Source organism: Colossoma macropomum, unplaced genomic scaffold (assembly GCF_904425465.1).
Source record: "Colossoma macropomum unplaced genomic scaffold, Colossoma_macropomum, whole genome shotgun sequence".
Classification (NCBI taxonomy): domain Eukaryota; kingdom Metazoa; phylum Chordata; class Actinopteri; order Characiformes; family Serrasalmidae; genus Colossoma; species Colossoma macropomum.
Genome location: NW_023494802.1, coordinates 4,989,285 through 5,006,482, shown reverse-complemented (window position 1 = coordinate 5,006,482; position 17,198 = coordinate 4,989,285). Strand labels below are relative to the sequence as shown.

Below are 17,198 nucleotides of genomic sequence, written 5' to 3'. Positions count from 1 at the left end.
AATTACAGACTATAGTCCATCTGTTTCTCTGCATACTTTGTTAGCCCCCTTTTACCCTGTTCTTCAGTGGTCAGGACCCCCATGGACCCTCACAGAGCAGGTACTATTTTGGTGGTGGATCATTCTCAGCACTGCGGTAACACTGATGTGGTGGTGGCGTGTTAGTGTGTGTTGCACTGGTAAGAGTGGATCAGACACAGCAGTGCTACTGGAGTTGCACCTATATAGTAAGTGGAGCTGTTAAAATGGACAATGAGCGTAGAAACAAGGAAGTGGTCATAATGTTATGCCTGATCGGTGTATAGCTTTGCTGATCGTTTTAATGCTGGAGTTATTGTATAACTGCTAATTCACAGACCTTTGATAATGTGTCTTGGCTGATCGACTGAAACTATTCCATTAAATTAAATTTAATTCCAATCAATTTGCCTTTTTTTTCTTTATTCATGCCCCGTCCTCCAAACATGTCTGTGCATGGGCCTGCACAAACCAGATAAACAAGTCTATTTGACATTATTAACAGCTTTACACAGTTTGAGATGTTTACACTGAGGTATCGAGAGCTACTCACAACTGAATCATGTTATAGAGGTAGGCAAGGGAATCCAACCCCATCTGTTGCATAGCAGGTGGTATTACCCACTACACTATACCACCCAAAGCAAGCACTACAGTTTGCACAATGCTAATTTGTGTGGTATAAGCTTCCATTACATGTTAGACTTCATTAGCCTTGTAGCTCCAGCACAAAACTAAAGAAGCAAACATCAGACACCAAACATGTCTTGGCTGATTTATGTGAATTAGATTTATGGCAGAATCATCACTTTAAGTCTATGGCCTTTCTTTCATAAAGAACTCCTCCCATCCCAGTGGGCTGAGCAGTGCGCACAAGCAGCACCTGATTATGATGAGTTTAAATGGCGTTCATTACTGTCATTACCTCTTAGTCTGAATGAACCTGTAGACCACTTTTTCTTAGCAATATTTGCCCACAGATATCATCTAAACAGTAATCTGCTGTGTGTCCCCTGCGGCCCTCAGTATTACTCATTTCCTCCGTTCCCGTCACCGGCTGATCAGATAAAAAGAGGCACAAGGAATGCTCCAATAAAACTAAATCGACATCAAATTATCCCAATTCTCTCTCTGCTTGAGGAAAAGAGGCTACTTGATTGCACTGCAAATTTAGACTGGCATAAAGAATCTAATTAATGTTATCGCAGTTGAATAAATGAAGAGGTTGTAGCTAAATGTACTCTGTGGTCTAATATGTTAGTGCCAGCCTGTGTAAAGTGATTAACATCATAGGCCTGTATTTCAGATGCATATGAAATCATACTTAGGTTAGAAAGGAGTCCCTGTCATGTTTAGGGTCAGGGTTATTTAATGCTAGGTGGAATACAGCAAATCCATTCTTGTCTAAGGCCGGACTTCAAAGGGATAGTTTGAGAAAAAATCATATTTACACACTTTTCTTCCTCGCCAAATGTAGTCTGTCAGTCAAAACATGTTTGCTATCTGAAGTTTGCTTCTTTAGAGCTACGGGGCTAATGTAGCTAACAAGTAATGGGAGCTTACACCCAAATAATTGGGTATAAAGCAATGTGCCAAGTACCACACATGCCTAAAGCATCACACATTTGACACAAACAGTGTTGAGTTGTTTAGTAATTTCAAAGAGACTTGCTTATAGGGATTCTGACACTGTATTAAGTACAGTACTTGGGGGGGTTAAATCAGTTACTAAATCAAAAACATGAGAAGGATTGAACAGTGTGGAAGACCACATTACCACTTAAACCTGATTAAAATCACACAGAACAGGAGCGTCTGGATGAAGCTGTTTGGAAAAATTAAAAATGCAAATTGTTTCTGATTCATTTTTTTTAACAACTTTGACTTTGTTCATTTTTCTTCTTGTTTACCTTCCCTCGTGTCTCTTGTTTTAGTTTTCCTGCACCTCTCTTGCTTTGCCCTTTTGTCATTCCCTTCTCCTGTGTCTTGTCTGTTGCTTTGCCCTCTAGTTGTTTCCAAGTGTTCTTTGTTGACCCTAATGCATAGACCTCATAACCTTTGTTTCTGTTCCTTGCTTGGCTTCATCTAAACTATATTAGTGTGTCTGTTACATTGTGTTTAGCCTTGTGTTTAATGTGTGGCTGTGTGCAGCTACATCTGATAAACAGGTAGTAGCTATAGTAGCTATAATAACCCACAGTGCTTTCAATTTTGATGCTTTAACTATTTATGTGTAAATATAAATAGAAGACTTGAATACTCACAGAATATTTTACAAAGTGTCTCTTTATTTTCACTTAAGTACAGGAGTGTTTTTAGCACTGGACAAAGTTTGGACTGAAGATGGCTGCTACTACTGTTTCTAGCTGTGTGATGTACTTTTGTCCAGTGCAAAACATGTCTTGGCTGATTGACTATGTTTGGGGCTAATGTATGAATTAAGTTGTAATCCTAGCTGTACATTGCTAACGTCCTCATTTATCTTAATCATGTTCTTAACTCTGCTTTGTGAACACTGGCCATATCCTCGTATGGGTAGAAGCCGGAGCAGAGCTCTGGGGTTTGAGTCTAAAAGCATCACGTCTGCAGTGCTTTCTGCTGTTTGCTTAGCACAGTAAGGCCTGGGGCAGGACGGCTATTTTCTCAGCAGGAAGACCCACAGTTCCACAAACACAGAGACCCCCTGCCCGCTAAGAAACTCAGGAACATGACTGGGTAGACAACATCAGGAAATGGGGAGTATTTTAAAACACGTGCACAAGTCAGACCAGGGATCATGTTGAATTAATTCTGGAATTCATTTTAAATAAACGTACAGCTTGGTTGATTGGCGAAGCTCAAGGCTACACATTCATTGAAAGCATTGAAGTCCGGTCTTTAAAGGAATACTTGGGCATAAAATGTGCACAATTTTCCTCTTATCCCAAATGTAGGCATTCAGCCAAGACATGTTTGGTGTCTGAAGTCTGCATCTTTATTTTTGTACAAGACTAACAACAACTAATGTTAGCAATTAGCATCATGCAAACTGCGTGCCTAAATCACAGTTGCTTCCAACTGTGTTGTGTTATTAAAAGGGCACTCTGGGCAAAATGAAAGAATTTAACCATTGCTATATCCCTAAACATGCCTACTCGCCTTCTACAGTGGTGCCACAATAGTCTCGAGAATGAGATTTTCCAGTTTAAAGACCAGGAAATCTCCCTTCTGATAATGTATAATGAAGTTGGGAGGATATCTTGAAAAACTACAAAGGCTTTGGGGTGGATACATGAAGGCAGGCTGTTTGGACAGTTTTTCCACTAGCTGGCTAATGTAGAAGAAAGCTAGATAGCTAACTGCTAGGAAGCCAAAAGTCTACAATAATGGATTTCTTTATCCCTATGGGAGGGTTCCTCGTGCTTGTATGATGTATTTGTGTAATGCATGCTGGGTATTGTAGTGAGAGAAAATTAATGTATAAAAATACTAAAAAGGATACAAAATCATTAATTCTGCCAAAATGATGAGGCTGCTGCATTGCACAATACTACATAGCATGAAAAATAACATATTAAAAGGTAGTTATAATAATAATAGACTCGCTTGCGTGATTTCTGACTTTATGACACACTGCTGTCTATAAAAATGGACAATATTGTCACATAGTTGAAAACAGTAGTAGCAACATCTTGTAGTCTGAATTTTGTCCATACTTGTCCGTTCTAGAGTAACTTGCGGAGTCAGAATTGTTCACAGTGGTGGTGATAGGAACCAGACATTTGAAGAGTTTAAGGCCTCTAAAAGTTCCCTTACAGAAAGTTATTAACATGAAAAGATTGTGAATACACCACCTGATAGTTATATCTTAAATATATATATATATATATATATATATATATATATATATATATATATATATATATATATAGAAGGGTGGTACATACTGTAAAGTAAAACCAAAAAATGTATTTTCACTGTCAAAGTACTGTAAAAGCATACATATACTGTATTTTAACACTGCTGTGGCTAATTTGCAGAAACAGAATGTAAATTTACAAAAAACAAATTCCTTCGCCTTTATTTTACACACTTTTGTGTTTATTTTAATGGTTGTTACTGTTATTATTATGGTAAAATACAATATGTTAGAAAAACTAGTTGAACTAGTAAAACTGTTGAATTACAGCAAAAGACAGTGTTTCTAAAAATGTAAATGACCGTAATTTTACAGATTTTTACCATCACTGAGAAAACAGTATTTTACTGTTAATTAACAGGGTTTGTCTGGCACTGTTTTTCTAGATTCTTTTATAGTGTGTGTGTGGAGTGTTGGCAAAACAGTACATAAAAACACTATTTTATCATCATCAACATTACAGTTGAAAAAGGGCATGTGTAGGCTCACTGGTGGTTTTGGATAGCAAATAAAATGGCTAAGCTTGTGTTACAGACATCGTGGTTCCTATCACCACCACTGTAAAGAAATGTAAGCCCGTAAGTTTTTCTACAGCAAACCATTTCACATTATACCACTCTGAATGCCTTTGTTTACATCTCAATGATTATACAGAAATTTGGAAAAATCAGTGAAATTGCCTCTTGACCATTCTTTATAGGCAATGGAGGAATCTCATTTATTATATAGAGGGAAGGGATTTAATGCAGGCTATAATTATAACATGCTGTTCTAGAAAAAAAAATTACAGGCTAACTATTAAGCATGGCTTTCATGACTGGCATTAATCTCTGCAGCCATAGTTTGTGGCATTTGCCAGCCAAATTCTTGTATAGATTCCGCGGTTTGTATTGTTTTCTCGCTCTGTTCCTCCTCTGTTTCCTGCCCACGGTCCTGCCTGGCTCTGTGATGTGTGCAGGGCCCAAACGACAACTCTTACACGGCTATTTTTCTCTTCTGGCATTTAACCAAGGAAGGATGAACAGGGACGTTTTCAATCATCCAACACACAAAGGGCACTTTCTTCTCCTCTCTGCCAGCACCAGGCCAAACCAGCTGTACCATCACACGTTCAGAATTTCCTCCTAAACAACAGCACTTTCACTGAGGAGTACAGCATGAGGGAAAATCTACAGGCAGCCTCTACTGGGAAATGATATATGACGTCAGATGTGGTTACGATATTTATAGTACTACATTGCCTGTCAAAAGTTTGGAGACACCTTGCTGCTTTCTGAAATGTTCATGTCATGTGTCATTTTCTCTGTTAGTAGAAAGAAAATACAAGATTTTCTTGGGTTTGTCATTCCTTATTTGAAAGAAATGTCTTTAGTACCTTTAAGTATACCATATTTGTACCATATTTCTTTTCAGTTAAGTTTTTTAAGACACATTAACTCTATACACCTTGACTCCAGGCTATGAAAATGTACAAATGTGCACTTCATCTGGAAATGTGAATGTAGTGCACCTTTAAAATGTATTTAAGGGGCTCACATAGACTCTAACACCATTGTTGTACCTGCAAGGGTACATTTACATTGTTTGTCAATTGATGGACAAGACTGTACTTGTACCGTACCCTTTTGTAGCTGTGTGCCATGGTCCCTAATCTTTTTTGGGGGATTTTTACCCAATTTTCTCCCCAATTTAGTCATTTCCAATTCTAACCACTAGCCAGATCTCCTTGAAACACATAATAGTGCCAAGCTGAGAGGGTGAAGGCTACCACATGCTTCCTCCAAGACACTTAAAGCACCATCTTCTCAAACTGCTATTAACTCAACATCATTGGACAGCTCGGTGTGCTCGGAGGTAACCACTAACTGCCAATTATGTTACATTGGTTAACAGACTCCTGCACTGAATAGCATTGCACTGAGTGAAGGGGGGGCAGGGGGACCCCCCAGAGACAGCAAGGCCAATCATAAAGTGTCGCCAAATTTTTGATGGGCCGTGCACTAAATCAAACAGTCGAGCGCAATCGTTTGTATACCCACAGTTAAATTGAATGTCTTGTTTATTTTATAAGTGAAAATATGCTCTACAGAGAGCAAACTTGATTATTTGGTAGCAGTTTATTTGGAGTGGTCATTTGTAGGTGACTAAAAAACCCCCTTAACAGATTATCAGTAACACATCAACAACATATCAGCAAAGTAGCAGTAGTGAAGTGTCTGAATACACTGAAGTAAATATTTTGTAGATGTTCTGTTGAAACATGACATTAAGTAGATGTACTGTTAATGTTACTTTCATTACGCAAAACCTAACCTTACCCAACCTTACCAAAACCTAACCTTTCCCAACCTTACCAAAACCTAACCTTACCCAACCTTACCAAAACCTAACCTTACCCAACCTTACCCAACACCTAACCTTACCCAACCTTACCAAAACCTAACCTTACCCAAACATAAGCTTACCCAACCGTACCAAAACCTAACCTTACCCAACCTTACCAAAACCTAACCTTACCCAAACATAAGCTTACCCAACCGTACCAAAACCTAACCTTACCCAACCTTACCAAAACCTAACCTTACCCAAACATAAGCTTACCCAACCGTACCAAAACCTAATCTTACCCAACCTTACCAAAAGCTAGCCTTACCCAACCGTACCTAAACCTAACCTTACCCAATCTTACCAAAACCTAACCTTACCACAACCTAACCTTACCAAATCTTACCCAAAACCTAATCTTACCCAACCTTACCACAACCTAACCTTACCACAACCTAACCTTACCCAATCTTACCCAAAACCTAACCTTACCCAAATCTAACCTTACCCAACCTTACCAACACCTAACCCTGTCCCTAACCCTAACCTTAACCTCAACCCCAAACCTAATTCTAACCCTCATTCATTTTTGACGTTACTGAGAGTCTGTTGAGTGTTTGTTTCATCTAAAAAGGACAATTCAAAATAAAGTGTCACCAAACATTTAAATAAAAATAAACTTTTATGAGTGCACAAAGTCTATTAGTTTAATATATTGGAAAAAAAATAAAACATGATATAAAATATGCCTAATAACTTCTGCACAGGCCACATCTTAGTTTTTTGTTAAATTCAGCATATAAACAGTAATTGTGCACTATAATGTGCAGAAATGTGTTCACTTGTCATGCTTATATACTTATTTTCACTTAGAAAATCAACTAAACATGTCATTTGACTAGGGGCGCCAAAACTTCTGTATACGATGGAGCATTCTAGTACACTGCAAGACATTAGTTGCTTTTTTGCTAGAGGATACTCTTATGTTCAGGGTATGATCAGGCTTTGTGTCAGGAGGTCCTTTAATGGGACGTCACTCTGCATTGGCAACAGTGATGCGCTGTATGTTGTGAAAAGATGAATCAGCAGACAGATTTTCTTAATAAGTAAATCTTTGATGATATGTTGTACATGTAGCTCTGTCACAACCTCTGGTCATATACTGTTCTGTTTTCGCATGATATGCAGGTCCATGATTGGCCACATGGGGGTGCACTGATGTATAAGAGGTCACCAAGCCACCATCTTGGGAGATTTCAGGGCTTTCTCCCCTCTGATGTGACCTGGAAGAGCACCTGTCCACACCAGTCCGGCACACCTCCCGGTGAGGGTTTACCAGGCAAGGCCTACTGGGACGAGACCCAGGGGTCATCCCAGGACCTGCTGGAGGAATTATATATAAAGTTGGCCTGGGAGCAACCTGGGGTCCCCCAGAATGAGCTGGAGGAAGTTGCAGGGTACAAGGTACAGGATTCTCTGCTCTCCCAACTGCTAACCCTTCTGGATTAAGCAGTTAAAGATGATGATGATGTTTTAATAGAGGGAGTTAGGGTAGCCATCTGTATGTGGTTTCTTTCATTTTTTGTTTAGTTAGATTTGTAATTGTTTGTTGTTTTGTTCATTATTTTGGCATATGCTCATCCCTGAAGCCATCACCCCCAGTTTAGCTTAGCCTCTTGCAAACTTGCATACTTTTTAGGAACGTGTAAATAAAACCTGCAGTTTTCTGATTTAAATGGTGCCCAGTGCCTGGTCTGGCAGCCCACTCTCATTTTCTGTTATGGCCTGACCCTAGACCGGGTTCTAACAAGCTCTTCTGTTGTTATTCTCCTCAATATGTGGCTCCTCTGGGCCAGTCCACCATACATTTCTCGCCTTGTATTTTCCTTAGCTGTATTTTTTAATTATTTTTGTGTGGTGCATGGATAAGTTGTAACCCACAGCCTTCTGTGGATTTCTGATGCCCCGGACATGATTTAATCCTGGCGTCAGGCCTGGATAGGTTGACAACTGATTCTTATTAGAAGTGGAAGGAGTGCTAAATTGTATCAAATTTTCTTACTGACAGCTTCAGAATCCACATAGTATAGCCTAAAGTCTTATGTACCACTGTGAAACCACATTTCAGAGTCCTTATTCTGGAACTGGTTATATAAGGCCCTTAGTGATGAATGATAATAAATGACTGAGATTCTGTGGCTCTTACTGCCAGTCCTTGGACCCCTTGCACTACACATGGTTGTGTTTTCCCTGATCTTATTGAACTCAGCTCACTGTTGGCTTCATAATTACCTGCTAAACAGAATCAGGTACATCAGATTGGTTGAGTGGAATCAGGTGTGTTGGGGCTGCTGTAACTGGGCACAGCTGACAGGAAAGTGGTGGAAAAGAAAGTGAAATCTTTTTTTAATCATACTAAAAACACTTAAAAAGCGGGTCTAAAGATTATGCCCATCCATTACATCCCACCACAATAAGAAAGAGAAATATATTTTTAAGTCTTCACACAATGGCTTCCTCAGAAAATAACTTCTAGGAATTATTTTGTTCATAGAAAACCATTCCAAATCTCTATTAAACCACATATGCATTGTATTGTCGTTCTCTTCAACCATGTGAGAGCAGTTAAACTGGACTCACACAATCATCTCTCTTTTTTAATTCCATATTTTGTAATAGAGATCTTAATGGTCACTGCAGGGACGGGGATAAAGAATAGAATACTGTCCGAGGAAAAAACACAACACGCAACACAGTAAGAGTAGAATAAGGGCTGAAAACAGCGAGCTGAAACTGAGCCAAAAACGTCCCAGAAGAATGTCTGGGGGAGAAAGTCAACCAATACACACAAGCATTTCTCTCTCTCTCTCTCTCTCTCTCTCTCTCTCTCTCTCTCTCTCTCTCTCCTTCTCTCTCTCTCTCTCTCTCTCTCTCTCTCTCTCTCTCTCTCTCTCTCTCTCTCTCTCTCTCTCTCTCTCTCTTTGTATCATTTGTGGTAGAATCTTGAAATTGGGCTTCTTAGGAACTCAACCTCTGAATGGCTTGGAGTTTGGCCAGAGAAAAGTGGAGAGAAGACCTGAGAGGCCACGTGGAAAGACAGCATGACTGACTCAGGAGAACTGACCAAAGAACAGGCAGAAAAAAACATCAATATATACATAAATAAACTAAAAGACATGTCCTAGTGTGTCCTTCTTTTCTAGAAGTGTATGTATATTATAGTTGTATTTTACTGTATATACACCCATCAAAGTTTTAGGATATACACATGTTAATTAATGTTTTTTTTTTTTTTAATTGGGCAGTAAGCATTTATCTGCTTATACAGTTAAGTGATGTATGTCAATGTCTTCATTTAACCATTTGCAGACCTCTCCTTATGGTAGACTAGAGTTAATTGTAGTTATGATCCAATACTTGCACATACTAATCAATGTCTTATTAAGTTAAATCAGGTGTTCTGATGATGGAATTTTGCTCTACCAACTAGTTCAGAAGATATTTACGACTACTATTTTAAGAAATAAGAAACTTTTATTGCGTTTTACTGTGTTTATGTTTATTTACATCTTTTCTAACCCAACACACTTATTGGCAATCAATCAATCAATCAATATATATCATATATATATATATATATATATATATATATATATATATATATATATATACATGCATACATACATACATCATCTAAACCACCTATCCTTCTGGGTCGCGGTGGGGTGCTGGAGCCTATTCCAGCTGTCATTGGGCGGAAGGCAGGATACACCCTGGACAGGTCGCCAGTCCATCGCAGGGCTATATATATATATATATATATATATATATATATATCAATTGGAAGTTCTGGAGGAATTATTTTATACTGTAGCATCTTGGAAAAGAAGGAGAGATGGGAGAGACCAGCATTTCCGCTAAGAGTAGTGCTTTTTATTTACACCAGCAGAAGAGACACTTACACAAGCATGAAATGGTGGGGGTGGTTACCCCCAGCTATAAAACTCCATTCCATGGTGACTAAGCGCCCACACCAAAACAAGCCACAGCTCAACCCAAACACAAGTAAATACATACACACACATGTACGCATACACAACTAAATAACAACAACATTAACAACACCCAACAACTACATTTAAAGTCCCTTTGATGGAGGGGTGAGGCACGCACCGCAGATCTGCATACCATGCCTCTAGAGCCCCTTCTGCAAACCAGAGCAAGTGGTAGATACCACATAGCCTGCACCCCCAAAAGGTCAGCGGGTTCCCAGCCAGCACAAGTGCCGTGGGGAGGCACTCGCTCCTCGGCAGCAGCACCCCGAGCACCGCTATTTCATTCACTTAATTTATAAAAATACATAGCATGTAATCAGTGAACTGTCCTTCAGTTGTTTCAAATATAGTGTTGTGCTTAACAGTAGTAGTAGCCCTCAAACCCCAAAATAGGCCAAACTTACCTGAAAAACCAAACAGCTTTTATATAAGACATGAGGTGGTTGTGTCAAGTGTGGGTGGAGCTAAGCCTTCATCAATGTTACTAACTTTAATAGAAAATTCAGTTGACGTGAGTGGACGCAAATTCACAAAACACACTGAAATAAACAGATTCCAGTTGAGTCTTGACATTTTTATGATGATGGTTTAAGAAAAGATGTTGATGTAATTTTTTCAAAATCTGAAAAATGATTGTCGGGACCAAAGCTCGAATTTCTACCTGTGTTCTGTTTTAAAATATTAAAGAAAAGACTGTCAAATCATTAGTTAGACAAAATCTGCTTTTTATATAAAAAAGACACTGGTGAGTATTGAAGCTAAATATTCACATATAGCTGTTTTATGTTAAGAAAATCTTTGCTGGTACTTTTTCTTTCTTAATTAAAAAGTAACAACAGTAAATAACAGGACAATCATAACCTTTTAATTTTTTTATATATGGTGGGTCACATAAGCCAAATCTCAAATCTCACAAGCCTCAAAATCTCATCAAACTTCAAAAAATTCATTCAAATCCAAAAAGGAAAGCACAAAAAGAGTGGTCCCCTCTGTTTACATAATCACTGTGACCTCTTTCTTCAGGAAAGCTCTATAATAAAGCATAATCTAGGTAGTGTTGAAGTGTGATAACATCTCTTCCTGTGAGACGGGGGTCACTGGGGTCCATCATGGGCTAGTATAACTGTACACAGACGCTGCTAACCAGTGTGCCTCCTTTTTGGCCCTACTGTCCCTTATGTTTACCTCTCCTCCATCTGCTAGAAGTTGGCCTCAAAGTACTCCCTCATTATCATGCATCACCAAGCGTCACAAATCTAATTTGTGTTCATGAATATTTGCAAAGGGCGAGGGACGGTTAGAACACACATCCATTTTTTTCTGTAGATTTAATAGCTCTACTGTAACTATAGTGAACGCAGAAATATGACTTGCTGATGGTGGAAAAGTTACAGAATATTCTGCAATATGTGCCTATAATGAGGATGAACTGTATTTAGCATCAGTTGATGTGCTGCACTTGCACATGCACATTAATTTTGATTTTATTGCTGTAGTTAAAAATGAATGAAAGAAGTAGTATTACTGATGCAGTAGAGAAAACATATTCATAGTGTCCTTGTACTGCTGCAAGTCAGCCTGTTAGTTACTGTAGCCCAGCATGCAGAAGACTAAACATTAGTGAGAGACTAAGCAAAGAAATATGTGACTTGAATGACTGTAACAAGTTACACTTCTTTGTGAATAAGCTAAAGGTGCATTGAATGTAAACTCCCAGCTTGATGCTAATATAACATTGCAAAACACATAGGATTGATAGGTGAAAGTGGCATTTTTCAGATAAAAACTTATCATTACCTATATAAATTTTATTACTTGTATAATATTATACTGTTATACTATTATTGTAGAATTATACTTAGAATTATGTTATATAACACTTTTTCTGTATTACATTCTGGTGAGTAATGATTTGTACGACCAGCAGATGTTCATTGTGCACTGGCTGTTAAACAGACCTCCTAATTGCTGCATTGTTTGTTCATCATTTGTTCATCATTTGTTCATTGTTTACACAGAGCACAGTGCTAAGGGCCATGAAGACATATATATTAAGGTCTTTCAAATAATCTTATAACAGTGTGTTTGGCATCAGCTCAATTTCACTTTCAGTTCTTTCAGTCTTTGAAGTGTGCCACTGACTTTACAGTGCAGGTATGAAAGACAATGTAGTGAAGTTTGAAAACTCAATTCCCTGATCAGGTAGGAATGCCAGTGCTGTAAACATCCGTGGACATTTGCCTACCACTCTAAGTCGCATGTTGAATATGGAGGATAAAATTGGGTTAGAAATGCACAAATAGATAAAAACATATATACAAAAACATATGAGCAGAAATACTGAAATAAATGAATTATTATTTCATTTATTTATGCTTTTCTTTATTTCCCTATTTATTTATTTTTGTATTTCTTCTTCTAGTCCATGATAATGAGGTTAGCAACACTTATAACTCTAACAAACTATTGGTTAGGATTGGCTACTAAACAGCAGGTCGACAGAATAAATGTGAAATCCAATAAAATTCCAATATCCAACACAAGCATTCACCAATATCCATAACAACCATTGACTTGTTGATGTGTTTATTAATTTCTGTTAAATTACAGATAATGCAGTTATACAGCATAATTGTCATAGTTTTCAGGGCACAATTTCATAAAATTTCTGTCTGCCATCTCTGACACAGACTCACGTACCAAAACTGGTATTTTCCGGTTTTCTGACACCACTCTCATGCAGAATCTTCTCAGAAAAAAAATGCTCTTCTGCAAGTTGCTTGCAAGTACATATAGTCACCAGAGAGGTCTCCAAATCCCCAAATTTACATAGTGCTGCTGTAAAACAGAAACATCTCAAACAACCACTTTAGGCCAGTTTCTTAAGCACTGCTTTGCACCCCAAAAGCTCCATTACTCACCAATGTGCTGCTTTAATGAAGTGGGTTGTCTTCATTGCTCTTGGCTGCAAAGTCCACCACTCTGAACTGGCAGGAAACTGGCTGTTTTCCGCGTTTGGCTCGTGCCATACAGCATTTATGAAGCCTTTGCAGCAATTAGAGAACTAAATCAAGGGATGCCTTTATGTCATAGTAATGAAGGACATCTGTTACTTTTCATGCTCTAAACCATAACATTCATGGCTTTCAAAACATCGTAACTTCTTCTGGAAGACAACGCTTTAGCCACTTAGGAGCAATCGCAGTGAGCCATTTTATCTAAGTTTTTTTACTTTTTTGTCTTGTTTCCATACTTCATCTCCCCCTCTGTCTTCTGCCAGTGGTTCTCTCCAGCTCAGTTTGGGGATGTTGCAGAATGTTGCTCCAGACATTTGTTTGAGTTGGAATGGCCCATGCGTGTTAATTGCTCTTCTATGGCTCATAAATGAGAGCTACTCTTGCAGTTTTCAGAAGGAAAGCACAATCTTCTAGTCAAATGCCCTCACATTCCATGTCTTTCTCCATACTGTAATCTATTTTAAGGATCAAGCATTGCAAACGTGTTTTAGCTCCAGCATAAATGGACAGCTGTGTTGTCTTAATCAAGGATGGACCATGGTCTTGCGAGGCCTCTGGGCACCAGCATCTTAGGAGGCCTCGTGAGCTCTAACATTAACACTGAATAAATGAATGAATGAATAAATGTATGTAGAAAGTGACATTAAACAATAGTTTGTTTGAATGCACTATAAGCAATGCATATGTTTAGCTTTTATTAGCTTTTTTTAGCCTTATTAAATGATACGTGTGCGATATTCTACTGTGTATTGATTATACGTTTTTTGTGTAATATTTGTGTATCTAAAGACAAACTTGAATCATCTCATTTGAATGGCAGCAACAAAGTCAATGACAATATAAAACATGATCTTTTTTGATATCATTTTTTGTTTTATTTTATGTATTTAGTCATTTATATTTACATTTACAGCATTTGGCAGATGCTTTTGTCCAGAGGGACAATATGATCAGTTTACACAGGTTGGCAAAGGTAAAGTTACGAGTCTTGCCCAAGGACTCTTATTGGTATAGTGTAGGGTGCATGCCCAAGCGGGGAATTAAACCCCAGTCTACAGCAGGAGCTCCTTTTATATACATTCAGTAGCTATTTTTTCATTTAATGCTTATGTTTGCAGTGGATTGCCTCAAGTATTTGAGCCTTCTCAGGCCTTGTGACTCCCCTGAAGCCCAGTCAGTAATCCATGATGTTGTCAAAATGTTGCAAATCAGCCAAGACATGTTTGGTGACTGAAATTTGTAACTGTGCACTAATGTAGCTAACAAGTAATGGAAGCTTATAGCCAGATGTTACCACTGTGCACACTGCATACCTACATTACCACATGCTTGTATCAAACTGTGCTGAGTTAAGGATGAAAGAAGAGACCACTGAGAAAGACTGTTATGGATAGAAGTTGTAAAAAAGATTCTTCTTCAAGACGTCTAACTATGCCTATACTTTTTAATCCAATCACATATAACAGTATATCATTCACTGCCAGAAACCAAATAAGCAAGTCTATTTGACTTGATGCAGTTTGAGGAAAGCATGATCATTTAAAGATTAGCCCAATGCTAATTGGTAGAGTAAAAGCTAACTTGTAGCCCCTACCCTCATAGCTCCATTGCAAAACCAGACTTTGAGCACCAAACATGTCTTGGCTGATTGACTATATTTGTGTAACTACACTGTGTAGAATATATTTTATTTCGCATTAATATTCAGTCATTGCTAACATGTTTAAATGTGATGGATGGCACAGTGAACCAGCCAACAAACAACAGTGAAACAGTTCTTCTCTTCGGTCAATGGATCTTTTTGTTTCCCTTGTTGGTCGAGTTTTAACATCATGACGCACTGGTAGCTGGATGTCCCAGATGACATCACTCTCTAGCTTATCAAGTCCAGTTTTACTCAAGTGGCAGGATATGAGCCCCTGCCCGGGGCGGGAATTGGCATGGAGAGACCACCTTGCTGAATGGCTGGCAGCGGACGGTCCAGAAAGGCCACATTATGTGTGTGTGCATGGAGTGACTGAGAGAGAGAGAGAGAGAGAGAGAGAGAGGTAGAAGAAGAACAAGAAGAGAAAGAGAAGAGAAACAAGAAGAGAGAATGAAGAGAGAGTCAGAGAGAGAGAGATAGAAGAAGAACAGAGTGAGAAAGAAGAGAAGGAGGGAGAAAGGAGAAAAAAGAAAAAGGGGGAAGAGAGAGAGGAGGAACACGAAGAATACTAAGAGGAAGAAGAATGAGAAGAGAGAGAAGAAGAACAAGAAGAGAGAGAAAGTCAGACAGAGAGAAGGAGAAAAAAATGGAGAGGGAGAAAGAAGAGAAGGAGGGAGAGAGGAAGAAGCGACGGGGAAGAGAGAGGGAGAGAAGAGAAAGAGGGAGACAGAAGAAGATGGGAGAGAGAGAGAGAGAGAGAGAGAGAGGAGGAGGAGGAGGAGGAGGAGGGGTGTAAACACTACCACATGGGCAGCATAAGCCTATGATGGAGGCCAGATGTTATGTGAGCAGAAAGCCAGTATTAGCTGCTTTTGGACTCAAACTAGACCACATTGTGCTGTAATTTAGTTGTCCACCACTGATGGTTTGGCTCCATTACAGGGCCGATTCTAATGAGTAAGAACGCTAGGCTGTGGATCCTATTCACTAAAACTGTACACAACCCTTGAACACAGAGCCAAAGCTTCAGACCATTTCCGTGGACTCCTGTGAGTTCCTAGCAGGATATAAAATATATATCTGTAATTTATTGTTCTTTTTTAGTGAATAGAAGCAGCTCATTGTATTTGAACTCTGCAAACATTGTAATAATACTCTTATTTCATTGTTAAATACTGGTTGGACACAAACCAGTCAAATCTTGAAACACCTAGTGGAATTATCCAATCAGAATTTCTTTCTCAGTGATATCTAGGTAGATACAGCCAGAGACATTATAAAGGATGAGACCAATTTGGACCAAGATGTTAACTGGGGAGGTCTTGGACCCCTCATGACCCCCTAATCAACCTAATTAGGGGGTCCATGGGGGGTCCATGAACATAAACTTGTTATGAAGTTAATGTTGTCTGTTTAGGGAAAAACAGACGCTCAAATACAAACTCAGGAAAAGGTCATTATTTAGCTGCTTCACCCATAATTGCCGAGCTTGTGTCTTTGGGATTCTTAACTAGCTCGAGATTCCGCACAAGTCTGCCTCAGGGTGGCGCTGTTGCAAACTAGTTCACCCAGTTGGTTCTTCGTAGCCTAGCATATGTAACTATGTCCTGATACCTCTGAAAAACTTCACAATATGCCACAGCGTATCTTTAAATCTGAAAACTTGCCCAATTTCGCAAGAGTTTGGTGGAAAGAGTGAATTGTTACTCATTTCTCAAACCAAAAATAAAAGAGCAGATGTGTGAGATCTCAATAAATGAATGGAAGAGCACACTACCAAACTAGAAAAGAGCATTTCCAAAAGTAGATTTGTTACGCCAAACATTTTATTGCCACTGTTGCCACATCAGTGCTACAAGTGAGTTAGCACTTAGCCAATGCTGGAGTAGCTGGCCAACATAGGACCCCTAAATACCAGAATTATTTTGCATACTGGAAGAGACTGGTCACTGTTTATCTCCTTAAATGGCCAGGGCCTGCCAGTGGGCCCAAAGTACTATTACACCCTTCTATAGCCTAAGAATAGCTCAACCGGTTTGCATTGCGTCCCTGAAGTTACTGAACAATAAGTCTCACTATGTAATAAGCCTGAGATTTTAAGGGGTTAAAATATGAACGGAAAAGCCTGCAATGCTCAACTTGGTATGTGTTTACGAAGAAAGTCACACCAACCATAAAGAGAGCGAATCAGCTTGCTGGTTACGGTGCGAGTGGGGAAGGGTCGGTGATATTGCAGTGCT

General features: G+C 38.9%; 1 protein-coding gene across 1 annotated transcript in view; it reads right to left on the bottom strand.

The window, feature by feature from the left end:
- Positions 1-13,285, bottom strand: part of LOC118823097 (cilia- and flagella-associated protein 100-like) — a 93,553-nt gene extending 80,268 nt beyond the window's left edge. Inside the window, exon 1 of the mRNA XM_036592490.1 lies at positions 13,218-13,285. The gene's annotated coding sequence lies outside the window, so the exon portion shown is untranslated. The remainder of the gene's footprint in view (positions 1-13,217) is intronic.
- Between the last annotated feature and the right edge of the window lie 3,913 nt (positions 13,286-17,198).